Source organism: Aquarana catesbeiana, linkage group LG01 (genome assembly GCF_042186555.1).
Source record: "Aquarana catesbeiana isolate 2022-GZ linkage group LG01, ASM4218655v1, whole genome shotgun sequence".
Lineage (NCBI taxonomy): Eukaryota > Metazoa > Chordata > Amphibia > Anura > Ranidae > Aquarana > Aquarana catesbeiana.
In genome coordinates, this window is record NC_133324.1 from 965,900,473 (window position 1) to 965,915,625 (window position 15,153).

The window sequence follows — 15,153 nt, forward strand, 5'->3', positions numbered from 1 at the left end:
AAATTCCACATTTATCTTCTGGGTTGTTGCACTGTAAGTTTGGTTTAATTCAGACACCAAAGTGTCAATTTATTGTTTTTTTTTCCTTTTAGTACTTCCCCACAAGTACTTTAGTACTTGTGGGGAACATGAAAGATCTGACAGCATGAAGGTAATTGCCTGTTCTACCCTCTTCTTCACATTTGGCTATTTGAGATGAAGATATTCCATTCTTTCTGTTCTTCAGTCAAGAGTCACCATTAGAAGGTCAGAGGCTGGCGGACACCTGGGGATCACCATTCCTGGAAGAGTCTGCTAATGAGCCCGAGGTAAAACCACAAACAGCAAGCCAAGCTTTGTAGTATCCAGAATGTTTCGTGTTTGTGACGAGACATATACATGTATGTATAGATAGTGAGAGATTAGTGTCACATGGCCAGGTAAAGGAGCAAGGATCCAACTGTATGATAAAGCTTTCCCTTCCCAGTACATCAAACCCAACACAGTTAAATGGCAGAGATCATACATACATTAGAGGCACTGATCATACAGTATCTCACAAAAGTGAGTACACCCCTCACATTTATGTAAATATTTCATTATATCTTTTCATGTGACTACATTGTAGCAAAGTGTCATTTCTTCAGTGTTAAGTAGTGAGTGTACAGCTTGTATAACAGTGTAAATTTGCTGTCCCCTCAAAATAACTCAACACACAGCCATTAATGTCTAAACCTCTGGCATCAAAAGTGAATGCACCCCTAAGTGAAAATGTCCAAATTGGTCCAAAAGTGTCAATATTTTGTATGGCCACCATTATTACCCAGCTGGGCATGGAGTTCACCAGAGCTTCACAGGTTACCACTGGAGTCCTCTTCCACTCCTCCATGACGACATTACAGAGCTGGTGGATGTTAGAGACCTTGCGCTCCTCCACCTTCCGTTTGAGAATGACCCACAGATGCTCAATAGGGTTTAGGTCTGGAGACATGATTGGCCAGTCCATCACCTTTACCCTCAGCTTCTTTAGCAAGGAAGTGGTCATCTTGGAGGTGTGTTTGGGGTCGTTATGTTGGAATACTGCCCTGCGGCCCAGTCTCCGAAGGGAGGGGATCATGCTCTGCTTCAGTATGTCACAGTACATGTTGGCATTCATGGTTTCCTCAATGATCTGTAGCTCTTCAGTGTCGGCAGCACTCATGCAGCCCCAGACCATGACACTCCCACCACCATGCTTGACTGTAGACAAGACACACTTGTCTTTGTACTCCTCACATGGTTGCCCCCACACACGCTTGACACCATCTGAACCAAATAAATTTATCTTGCTCTCATCAGACCACAGGACATGGTTCCAGTAATCCATGTCCTTGGTCTGCTTGTCTTCATCAAACTGTTTGTTGGCCTTCTTGTGCACCATCTTTAGAAGAGGCTTCCTTCTGGGACAACAGCCATGCAGACCAATTTTAGGCAGTGTGTGGCGTATAGTCTGAGCACTGACAGGCTGACCCCCCCCCCTTCAACCTTTGCAGCAATGCTGGCAGCACTCATAAGTCTATTTCCCAAAGACGACCTCTGGATATGACGCTGAGCACGTGCACTCAACTTCTTTGGTGAACCATGGCAAGGCCTGTTCTGAGTGGAACCTGTCCTGTTAAACCACTGTATGGTCTTGGCCACCATGCTGCAGCTCAGTTTCAGTGTCTTGGCACTCTTCTTATAGCCATGGCCATATTTATGTAGAACAAAAATTACTTTTTCAGATCCTCAGAGAGTTCTTTGCCTAGAGGCGCCATGTTAAACTTCCAGTGACCAGTATGAGAGAGTGAGAACGATAACACCAAATTTAACACACCTGCTCCCCATTCACACCTGAGACCTTGTAACACTATTGAGTCAAACGACACCATGGAGCGAAAATAGCCAATTTGGACATTTTCACTTATGGGTGAAACTCAATTTTGTTGCCAGCGGTTAAGACATTAATGGCTGTGTGTTGAGTTATTTTGAGGGGACAGCAAATTTACACTGTTATACAAGCTGTACACTCACTACTTTACATTGGAGTAAAGTGTCATTGCTGCAATGTTGTCACATGAAAAGATAGAAGAAAAGATTTACAAAAATGTGGGGGGTGTACTCATTTTTGTGAGGTACTGTATATATATATATATAAATATATATACACACACATATACACACACACACATACATACACACATATATATATCAAATCTTAAAGAAGAGGAGGAGGAAAATGTAACTTCAGTAAGGATAATGGAGGTTTGTGTAGGTTAGGGCTGAACCATACTACTTCTACACAGAGGTGGCCTCGGCTCCAAGTCCAGCTGTCTATTAGCTCATACCGATTATAACAAGTCACTGTACCTAAGAGTCTGGCTTTGCAAAGGTTGGTAGTGTCTACGATCTAAGCTCTTTATGGTTGTGTCTTTAACCGGAGGAGGAGAGAGGAAGACTGAACTTCCTCCCTAGTTGTCATTGATTTGTTGCCACCCAGGAGATCCATGTGCTCTCGTAGGAACTTCATGCTCCTGCTGCTCCTATGATCTAATCTCTCTCTGTAGATTTACTTTCTTATTATATGTAGCTGTGTGCTGTATAGTTCTGTCAGTGTGTACAAAGCCAGGCATTGTATTTAAAAGCCAAGTCCATCCAAAAACTAGTTCTTAGCATGTTTTTTTTCTTTTATTTCCTTGAGGCTGCAGTGGTGAAGTCTTCCTGTCCGAATTCCAAATTCTGCCTCATGTCTGTGCCCAGTACCAAGCCAAAACAATATTTCCTCAACCCCACAACCCACTCATATGCATTCGCTTTAGGCTGGGTCCACACTAACACCGCATGCAGTTCACAGCAGGGGTCTGATGTGTCCCTGTTCACCATTTCTGGTCCGATTCAAACCCAAATTTTTATCTGAATTCGGACCTGAAAATGGGCCAAAAGACGCACAGAGCTCTGGTGCAAATTTGCACCAGAGCCGCAGCGGAGATATGTAAACTGGCTCCATAGAGAACTGGTCAAAATCTCCTGCTTTTGCGAATTGAATTTGTAATAGTGTGAACCCAGCCTTAAATTTCAGAATAGGAGCGATAAGTGTGCTCTCCAGCTATAATAGTAAAACCTTCATTATGGCTTTGTAGGAGGGGGAAGGGGAAAAAAAGAACACTACTGGGAGTAAAACTCACCATTGTAGGAGGGGCAGAGGCACAAATGACTGCTAGTAAATATCCCTATTGTGGAAGGGGAAGAGGTACAACCTAGGGAAAGCTCACCATTGTGGGAGGGGCAGAGGTACAACCTACTGCAGGGAAAGCTCACCATTGTGGGAGGGGCAGGAGGTACAACCTACTGCAGGGAAAGCTCACCATTGTGGGAGGGGCAGGAAGTACAACCTACTGCAGGGAAAGCTCACCATTGTGGAAGGGGCAGAGGTACAACCTACTGCTGGGAAAGCTCACCATTGTGGAAGGGGCAGAGGTACAACCTACTGCAGGGAAAGCTCACCATTGTGGGAGGGGCAGAGGTACAACCTACTGCAGGGAAAGCTCACCATTGTGGGAGGGGCAGAGGTACAACCTACTGCAGGGAAAGCGCAACAGTGTGGGAGGGGCAGAGGCATAACACCCGGACTGCAGACCCCTGGAGGGGCGCAGGGTACTGTTTCTTCATCCAAGATGCTTCCAGTGACACTAATTATCAGCCTCACTACCCTGACCACATTCATGCCCATCAATGACTTTAATAATGTGGGGAAGCACTGGGTGATCCTGGTGGTCACCTCCAGTGGCTGGTAAAACTACAGACATCAGGCAAATTTGTGTCAAGAAAAAGGTCATCCCTGATGAGCAGATCGGGATGAAGATGTACTACAATATTGCAGAGAATGAAGAGAATCCAACAATAGGAATCATTCTAAACTGGCCCAACAGGACAGACATTTATACAGCAGTGCTGAAAAACTAAACAAAAAGAGTTTGTCACTCCTGACAACTTCCTGGCGGTTCTGAGAGGTGACACAGAGGCAGCGAAGGGAAAAGGATCTGGGCAGGTGATTAAGGCTGGATTCACACCTATGCATTTTTTGTGCTTTTTGCATTTTGCAGATTTGCACTACAGTCCATTTAACATGGTTTCCTATGGAACAAGTTCTGTAGTGCAAATCTGCAAAATGCAAAAAGCACTAAAAATGCATAGGTGTGAATCCAGCCTAAGAGTGGACTTAACCATATCTTTATCTTATTCCCTGATCACAGATCTCTGGGTCTGCTGGCCTTTCCCTGTGATGACCTCAACGTTGAGTAACTGAACCAAATTCTACCTCATTTATGTGTCCAGTACCAAGGCAAAACATGGCATCCCCTCAACTTTTAACTCACTCAAATACATTCACTTTAATTTCAGAATAGAGCGATAAATGTGCTCTCCAGCTATAATAAAACCTTCATTATGGCCTTGTAAATGCACACTACTATGTGGAAATCTAACCCTAGTTGGAGGGGAAGAGACACAAAATACTGGGAGTAAATCTCACCATTGTAGGAGGGCAGAGGCATAACACTCAGACTGCTAGAGGGGAGCAGGGTACTGTTACTTCATCCAAGATGCTTCCAGTGACACTAATCCTCAGCCTCGCTGTCCTGGCCACCATGACCATCCATGCCCATCAATTACCTAGGTAATAGGGGAAGCAATGGGTGATCCTGGTGGCTGGCTCCTATGGTTGGTAAAACTACAGACATCAGGCTGACGTGTGCAAGCTTATCAAATTGTCAAGAAGAACGGCATCCCTGAAGAGCAGATTGGGGTGATGATGTACTACGATATTGCAGATAATGAAGAGAATCCAACAAAAGGAATCATTCTAAACTGGCCCAACATGGTAGTCAATTCTTAGGATAGCGAGGGCAATTTGTTACAAAAAGACCTGAAGCACCAAACTGTATGTTGTCTACCGGGCGCTCGGGTTTGGCACATCACGGATTTGGTGGACAGATTACCAGGAGAGGCTGGGCAAGACCCAGCTGTCATGGTGCATGTTGGCACTAATGACAAAGTCAGAGGCAGATGTGTCATAAAAAACAATTTTAGGGACCTAGGAGCTAAATTGAGGAATAGGACCTCCAAGGTAGTGTTCTCATAAATACTACCAGAACCTCGAGCCACACCAGAAATACAGCGGAAAATTAGGGAAGTAAAAAAGTGGCTGAGGAGCTGGTGTATAAAAGGAGGGGTTCGGGTTCCTGGAGAACTGGGTCGACTTCTCAGTCGGTTACCGACTCTTTAGCAGGGACAGACTGCACCTTAATGGGGAACGTGCAGCTCGGCTGGGAGAGAGGTTGGCTAAAAAGTTAGAGGGACTTTTAAACTAGGCAATGGGGGGAGGGTCCAGATGTATGTAGCAAATGTGGAACAAATTTCAGACCCTCAACCCGAATTAAGTATAGCAACAAGTCTTATTTGCAACCTCAGGACACCCAATAAGGAAATAGTATGTGTCCAGACAAAACTATGTGGCTTGTTCACTAATGCCAGGAGTCTGGCGGACAAGCTGGGAGAACTAGAGCTACCGTTTTACAGTTTTTGTGTCCTTCAAAAGATGGATAAATTTACAGTAACTAAAGACTTACATTAATTTGCGAGAAACTTGACATATAAATATATCTTCGATAAGGACAATGGACAAATAGGAGTAAGGGAGGAGGATATATATAAGGGCTTTTAGGTCTAGGACTTCATGACACTTAAGACCCTTATCCAACCATTAGACGAGAATGAGAGCTTAGATGGAGTCGAATCTACAGCTCCTTCCCCTTCAGATGAGAAATAGGAGGTGGAACCTACACCACTTAAATTCAAAGCTAAATCCCCAAAAATTCCCCCAACTTCAGACTTGCCCAGCTGTGTGGGCATTTCTTAACCACTTCAATACCCGGCCATAGACATATGATGTCTACAGATGGGATCTCCCATCCTGGGTGGACTTCATGACAGCCTGGGCTTCCCGGCCGCCTAGGGGGCGCGCGCGCCCGCCGCGTTGCTCAGGACCCGGTGCGTGTGCCCGGCGGCCGCAACGTCCGCCGGGCACCCGCGATTGCCGTTAACCCGGGCCGGACCGTGGATCTGTGTGTGTATACACACAGATCCACGTCCTGTCAGTTGAGAGGAGAGCGATCTGTGTTCCCAATACAGCGGAACACTGATCGGTCTCCTCCCCTTGTACGTCCCCGCCCCCTACAGTTAGAAACACTCCCTTAGGAAACATATTTAACCCCTTGTGTCCCCCCTAGTGGTTAACCCCTTCACTGCCTGTCACATTTACACAGTAATCAATGCAATTTTATAGCATTGATGGCTGTATAAATGTGAATGGTCCCAAAAATGTGTCAAAAGTGTCCGATGTGTCTGCCATGTCGCAGTCACGAAAAAAAAAAAATCGCGATCGCCGCTATTACTAGTAAAAAAAATAAATCTTTTTTTTTAAATGCCATAAATCTATCCCGTATTTTGTAGACGCTATAACTTTTGCGCAAACCAATCAATATACGCTTATTGCGATTTTTTTTACCAAAAATATGTAGAAGAATACGTATCGGCCGAAACGGAGGAAAAAATTAGTTTTTTTTAAAAAAAAATTGGGATATTTATTATAGCAAAAAGTAAAAAATATTGTGTTTTTTTCAAAATTGTCGCTCTTCTTTTGTTTATAGCGCAAAAAATAAAAACCTTCTATTTGTGGGGAAAAAAAGGACGTCAATGTTTTTGGGTACAACGTCACACGACCGCGCAATTGTCGTTTAAAGTGCGACAGCGCTGAAAGCTAAAAATTGGCCTGGGAAGGAAGGGGGTGAAAATGCCCAGTATTGAACCGGTTAAACAAACCTTAAAGTTGAAAATGTTTCCTTCCCACGTCCCAGTATAAGTATAATCTCACACAAACGGCCCTCTCCAATATTACTCAGAACAATCAGATTATCGTAAAACCGTCCGACAAAGGTGGTAATGTGGTCGTGATGGACAAGGACCAAATACATTCAGATGTGTGAAAAAATCCTGAATATTAAGGAGTGGTATCAGCAAGTCTCTATAGAGCAGTTAACCAAATCTAGGTCCCAGTATAAAGCAATAATGGCTCAGGCATATCAACAGGCCCTTATTGACAAGGATCTTTACACGCCCACCTTTTATGCCCTTCCTAAGGTCCACAAGAATCTTATCAATCCTCCCGGATGCCCGATAATCTCAGGTATAGGATGTCATACTGAAACAGCTAGTAAGTATGTGTATGTACAATCAATTACAGCCCCATGTTGCGTGTCTACAATCGTACCTAAAAGATACCTTGGAACTACTTAAGGTGATTGAGGGTCTTATTGTCCCTCCGGGAGCTATTCTAGTTGCGACTGATATTGAGGCCCTCTATTCTAGTATTCCCCACCAAAAAGGGTATTGAGGTTATCTGAACTTTCCTACGGGAACAGGACAGGAACAACTGGAAACTCTGCAAATTCATAGCTACTTTGCTAGAGCATATCCTTACTACTAATATTTTTCTTTTTAATGGTTCCTCCTACCTCCAGGTACAGGGAGTTGCAATAGGGACATCCTGTGTCCCATCATATGCCAACCTGTACCTGGAGGGGGTGGGAAAGAACCCTGTTTTCAGATTACGGTGCGTCGATATATCTCCGCCACATATTACTTTGGCAAAGGTATATCGACAACGTACTCATCATCTGGACAGGTACCATGGCTGAGCTTTCTGATTTCATGACATATATCTTGGTTAATCAATTCAATTTGAAGTTTACCATGCAGTCGGACATGCATAATATTCCATTTCTGGATTTGCCATTATTTCTTAATCCTGATGGCTCTATGTATTAGTAGTTTGTACTGTAAGGTAAGGTGTGTAGGTTGAGGATGTGGCTAGGTTTTTATATTTTATGGACCCTAAATATTTAAACGTAAACTTTAATGACATCGAAAAAGTGAATCAATTTATAATGCCAAGTAAATACTTAAAGCACATGCGCAACTTTTTCCATACTGCATTTTTTTTATGCAAGTCAACAATGATATATAGACAAGAATGAAAACCCATAAACTCATAACCCATGACATCATCGGTAAAAGTTTTGAATCCTTGATAAGTATCTCCAGAACTCCCACAGAATGCCACAGGCTTCTGGGGGCAGCAAATGACTCCTTTCTTAAAGCTATCGGTAAAGCCCAAAATGACCAAATATTGGATTTGAGTGTCAAGTTAGATATTATATTTTATCTGGGAAGCTGTTCTGGTACTTCATCAACTGCGAGACCAAGGGTGGTCAAGAATATGACTGTGTAGTAGTGGGAGAAAAGAGTGGACCACCAGTAGGTCACTTCCGAGCACACAGTGTCTTTTACAATCATTGGAGTCCAGCTGTATAGACACCGATGAACCAAGTAGCAGCATTTGCTTTGACAGGAAAAGAAGAAATGAGGATCAATGTATATTTTGAGTGAGCAAATCAAACCCTGCTGGATAAGACTCTGCAGAGAACCACTTACAACTTTGTGTTTTTAGGTAGGAATTCCAGAAGACGTGATAAAAAGATGTGCTGTTCAGATTCCCAATGCCCTCAAATTCATAGCAGAGAAAGGACTTGTACACATGGATTTGAAGACAGAAAATGTTTTGGTATTTGAAAAGGAATGCCAGTGTGTGAAGATCAAACTTTGGCCTTGCTAAGGTCAGAGGGACAGTGATAACATCCAGGTGTTGCAGCAAATCCTACATGGCCCTAGAAATGCATGACGTGACTATTTCAGGTGGACTGGTTGTAGATCACATCCTCGATGTGTAGGCGTTTGGTGTTATCTGCTGCCTACTGAGTTTTTTATGACAGATGGCCATCCTTGATGATGAAGGATTTAAGCCTTTGGTTGACTGGCAAAACAATTTAAAGATGGATAACCCTCCTGAAGCATGGAGAAAGCTTCCCACTGGGATACAAAGGATGTTTATTGAGCTTTTGGCAATTGATTACACCAAAAGAAGTCAAAGTACCAAAGTCCTTAAATACACGAGTGAAAGTTGGAAAGAAGAGAATCCCATTAAAAGATATTTGTCTGCACAGTCTGAGGAACCATTGGCTTCCCACCTGAACACATCACAGAGCACTGTTTTCATCACATCAACTCTTAGCTCCTTGTCATCTTCCCTTTTCTGATGACTAACACTTCTGGATCTCAATCTGAGATGATTGAGATGAGCCAGATTCACAGGAGGACAACATGTCAGAGGCACAAATTATGTTTAATGATGAATTATCCTTACATATTGGTGTCAAGTTGGATATATTATCTGGGAAGCTGTTCTGGTACTTCAACATCTGCAGAGACCAGGAGTGAAGTCAAGAATATGACTGTGCAGGAATGGTAAAAGAGTAGAGAGTGGACCACCAATATGTCACTTCCGAGCACACAGTGCCTTGTACAATCATTGGGGTCCAGCTGCATAAATATTAATGAACAAAGTAGCAGCATTTGCATTGACAGAAAATGAAGAAATGAGGTTCAAGGTATATTTTGAGTGAGCAAAGCCAACCTTTCTGGATAAGGCTCTGCAGAGAACACATTTCTTTTATCATTATTGGGACAGAACATTTACAATGTGTAAAATGACTTAAGGAGACATCATGAGGAGGTTCAGACTACCACATGTAACAAGTCAAGTCATCAGTCCAGTATGTGAGACATGAACAATGTAAGAAAATTCTGATGTTGACAAGTGCTTGTTTGGTAAATATCTTTTGCACACAAATCTGACAGCAGATCAGCATTATAAAAGGAAGATAAAGGGGCACCTGTCACGCCTCTCTCCCAGTCAAACACGTTGCTGTGAGCAATAAAACCAGCATCCAAGCAAAAAACCTCAGGAACCTAAAGAACCAGCATGTGTTTTAATGCAACCCTGAAGAAAACTAGACATCCCACCAGGATCAAGAGATTAGGAAAAATTACTAAATAAAAAGTGGAACGCATTTCCTGAGAGCTACATTTCAAGATGTACAAAGAAATATTTGGAATCACCAGTGTTCTGGTCAGGGCTTTTGATTTTTAAAGCTTGCACAAGACCAATGATTTGGTTGTTTGTTGTCTTCCTGTCACCGGTCGCTCCTAGAAATTATTTTGCCTTCCTCCCTCTAGCTTGTTGGGAAAAATATTTTTCACAATATATCAGAGGGACACAGACAGAACATGTTCTCCACCCTCTGGCTTGTTGGGAAAAGCTTTTATCTAATGTGCCAGAGAGACATGACGATACATGTTGTACCCCCGCTGTCTGATTTGGGCCCATTATAAAGTGGTAGTCAAGTCATTTAAAAAAAAAAAAAAATGAATAGCTGCCTTTCAGTCTCTTTAATGTGCCCCTGTACTCACCCTCAAATGGAAGGCCAGTATCGCTGAAATTTTACTAGTCTGGGAGATTGTAGCCATGCTTCCAGCCTCTGTTGACAATGAAGTGGAAGTTCTTCAGGATGGAATGGTCTCCTATTCACAAGGACTACAGCAGGTAGATGCGCAGAACTAATTCCTCACAGTGAAGGAACTTGAAAAGGGTGGCTATGGAAGCAGTATGCTTGGCAAATGATGGGAAAGTTGGTCAGTGAATTATTAAAATATTGTCTAAAAATATTTATGTATATCTTTGTAAATGTGATTTTCCCAAGAGCTCACTAATTGTAGACTTACGCTAAACCAACACTCTTAATGAAGAATAGCAGGTATGTGCAGTCAAAGAATAAGGCCCAATGCCAGAATTGCATCTCTATACTTAGAAAATGTATAAAACATTAACACACATGTGTAAGATTATTTAGGGGAACTAAGCAGCGGGTATATTCTTGGATGGGGTTATGAAAATATCAAAATGTCTTGATGGGTACCTATCTGTCTGGAGGAGTGGGCATTCATAGACAGGCTGTATTTGCATTCATACCACCCTAGATAATCACATGCTGAGTGATGCTAAGACTATAAGAAAATATTAACAAAAAAAAAATAAAAAAAGAGATCCAATGGATATAAGGAACCAATTTGGAGCAGTCAGTCTGGGAAGTATATAATGCTAACAATGACCAAGTTATACCATTGAATGAAAATTTTCTTGTTTACAAATAGATTGCTGGGTTTCCATTTAGGGTCCTTTAAAATGTAATTAATTTCTGTTGTGTTCAAGTTCTATATTTAGTGGCCAAACCTTATTCCTGAGACATGTACATATAGATGTGAGGTCTATTGAGCATTTGATTATATGTAAATAATTGAGGGTAAGAGCATTCATATTTGACACATTTCTATAGTTTCTCTTCAAAGATTTGTTTTCTGACTGATTTAACAATTTTTCTTTTTTTTTTGCTCTCCAGGACACTATGGCCTCTATTGCTCATGATGTGTAACATCTTCTGGATAGAATGGTCTCCTATTCACATGGACTGGAGACAATAGACTTACATGAATACTTCCTCATTGTGAAAGAACTTTGAAAAGACATTTTGGAAAAGTATTCTTGGCAAACGTCAATAAAACAGGCCAATAAAATGTTCTTCCCTGAAGAAGCTCATGCTGATTGGGTGAAGCATGTTGGCTGTTCCGACACCACGTGAGTGATGTTCAGACGTCACCTCTGATGTTATTTTGCACATGCTCCTTGAGTTCTATGAGTACTGCGGCATCCATCTTTATTGAGGCACGCCAAGATACTGGCTTGGAGCTGAATCAGGACAAACGGCCATCACTCATATTCCCGAGTGAGACCTGAGCTACAACTCATGGACTTCTTGTCTACCTGATGTGAGACACAAATTTAACAAATTTTCTATTTTTTTTGCTCTTCGGGACACTATGGCCTCCATTTCTCATGATGTGTACCATCTTCTGGATAGAATGGTCTCCTATTAACAAGGACTACAGAAGATAGACTTACAGGAGTACTTCCTCATTGTGAAGGAACTTGGAAAAGGTGGATTTGGAAAAGTATTTTTGGCAAAAGATAAAATGGGTCAATAAAATAATCTAACCACCATTTCAATTTCCTCTACATAAAAAAATATAACAAAATGTATAGATAGATATCTCTATCTATATATCCATAAAAATTTGTTCTGCAAGATTATAGACTTTTTCCAAGAGGTCACTAATTGTAGACTTACTCTGAAATAAGAGCAGTAAAGTAGAATCCCTGATCAACACTCTTAATAATAATAAGCATAATAGCAGGTATATACTTTGAACAATGGACATGCACATGGATTTTGAGCAAGATATTGTTTCAGTGTTTGACCTGGACTGCCATCCCATCAAGCTCACAGACTTTGGCTTTGCTAAGGTGAAAGGGACAGTGATTAGGAGGTGTCCTACATTGCTCCAGAAAAGTGGGAACCTGACCCTTCAGATGGTCTGATTGTGGATGGCAGTCTTGATGTGTGGGCCTTTGGAGCTTCCATGGGAAGGATACCATTCTGGACTATGAAAAATATAAGACCCCTTTCACACTGAGCCACTTTTTATGCGTTTTAGTGCTAAAAAAAAGCACCTGAAAAGTGCTTTAAAAACGCTCCCCATGCATCTCAACAGATGCTTTCACACTGAGGCATTGTGCTGGCGGGGCGTTAAGAAAACTCCTGCAAGAAAAACAGGTTTGTAGAGGTGCCCATCAATGGATCAGAAGATGTGTCATTGGGTCCCATTAATGACCTCAACTTCATGGCCTCAAACTTCATGGCCTGCTTCCAGTGACACAAATCCTCAGCCTCGCTGTCTTGACCACATCCATGCCCATCAATGACCCAGAAGATGAGGGGAAGCACTGCGTGGTCCTGGTGACGGCTTCAATGGCTGTTACGACAGACATCAGGCTGTCATGTCCCACCCTTATCAAATTATCAAGCAGAACGGCATCCCTGAAGGAACTGAACAAGACCATTCAGTACATGTATGACAACAAGAAATACAAAAAGATGGTTCTATACATCGAGGCCAGTGAATCAGGCTCCATGATGAATCGCCTCCCCAACAACATTGGTGTTTACCCCACCACAGCCGCCAATCCTACTAAGTCTGCTTACGCCTGTTATGGCAAAGAGAGAGACATACTTTGGCAATCTTTACAGCATCAGCTGGATGGAGGATTCAGAGATGGAGAAACTGTTCAAGGAGACACTACACAGTTTATACTGGTCAAGCAACACACCGATACCAGGTATGTGATACAGTATGGAAACTGGACTATTTCCAAGATGAAGGTGAGCCAGTTCCAGGGTAGCACTAAAACAGTGGTCCCTCACATGACCCTGGAGCCAGTATACAATTATTAAGGCCCGGGATGTACGGACCAGGATCAATGCCTCACAAGAGACCACAGCCTTGATCAAGGAATCGGTGAAGAAGCTTGTTCCTGTGGTGACAGAGTGATGAGTTGGCAGAAGAAATTATCACTGATCAGACATAAAATAATGATTGGTTGTGTTACCCCGCAGCAGTCGAGCACTTCAAGAACCAGTGCTTTAACTGGCACAACTCCCTGCATGCATACTTCAGGAGACAGTTTTACACTCTGTGAATCTGGATACTCACTAGAGAGCATCACATGCTATGATTAATGTCTGCCAAAATATGCACTGACACAGCTGGCTACACAAAGACTTCCAGGGGAATGGGTGATGATTAACCCTCTCTGAAGCTGCTGCCTCAAACCTAATCTCTACTCTTATGCCCCGTACACCTGGTCGGATTTTCTGATGGAAAATGTGTGCTAGGACCTTATTGTCGGAAATTCCTACCGTGTGTGGGCTCCATCACACATTTTCCATCGGAATTTCCAACACACAAAGTTTGAGAGCTTGCTATAAAATTTTCCGACAACTAAATCCGTTGTCAGAAATTCTGATCGTGTGTACACAAATCCGACGGACAAAAGTGCCACGCATGCTCAGAATAAATTAAGAGACAAAAGCTATTGGCTACTTCCCCATTTATAGTCCCGACGTACATGCTTTACGTCACTGCGTTCAGAACGATCAGATTTTCCGATCACTTTGTGTGACCGTGTGTATGCAAAACAAGTTTGAGCCAACATCCGTCGGAAAAAATCCATGGACTTTGTTGTCGGAATGTCCGACCGTGTGTACGGGGCATAAGACTGTTTATTCAGCATCACAAATCTTCAGTACAAACCCCAGCCTTCACACTTACATGGCCAAGTCCATCTAAGTCGGTTCGAAACCCAACCACGACACTACCTGCCTTTGTAATAGATATTTTATGCCTACCATGATTTTTACCTTCAGATTACACTTTTCTACATACTTGTTTTTAAATGTAAGTTTTTGAGGCTTGATGCCCTATTTATCTTTGACGTGGTGTACATTATTCCACTCATTTCTAACAACACTGTGCGTGACACATATATATATATATATTTTTAGCTCTTCCCCTTTTTTCCTGACCAACTACTCCTAACCTATACTATATTCGATTGCCAGGTCATTCGTAAGCCCCCTGCAGTCAGATACAGTGCAGCCTGATTTGCCTCCAGCTGGGGGGTTCCCTGCCGGGCCTACCTCGGGTGGTCGGTTTCCAGGTATGTCCCTGTGTGCGTGGAGGTTTTGTTAGGTTGCGCCCCCCCCCCGGGACACAGTCCAGCCATCTATCCCAAACTATATGTTCGCCCTTTAATTTTCTTTGTTCAATTGTTTACTTGATTTTTTGTATTTCTGTACATAGATCCTCATCATTGCTACAGGCTCATATTATTCCCTGATGAAGCCAATGTTTTGGCGAAACATGTAGGAACTGAGCTTTTGTCTTGAAGGCCGTTTCCATCTGGCACACCTTACTGCATTTGATGTTGTACAATTTATGTAAACTGCACCCAAATTTTATCTACATGTTATTTTGTATGTGTTTAAATTTTGTATAATAAAGTAATTCTGCAATTTTATTCTTAACATTCTACGTTCATATTTGTTCCCTGGCACCGCTATAATCCCTCTGGTCACTCCCCTTATGATTTATTCAAAAGGTTTTTGGGATGAGGTGCCGTATCCTATGTAACCTACCTAGCCATACCTTCATTTTATCTTCAGATTACATTATTGTCATTATTAATAA

The 15,153-nt window shown here is 42.3% G+C and overlaps 1 pseudogene; it reads left to right on the top strand.

The window, feature by feature from the left end:
• The first annotated feature begins 3,671 nt into the window (after positions 1 to 3,671).
• On the top strand, positions 3,672 to 13,665 carry LOC141126832 (legumain-like; annotated as a pseudogene).
• Positions 13,666 to 15,153: the final 1,488 nt, after the last annotated feature.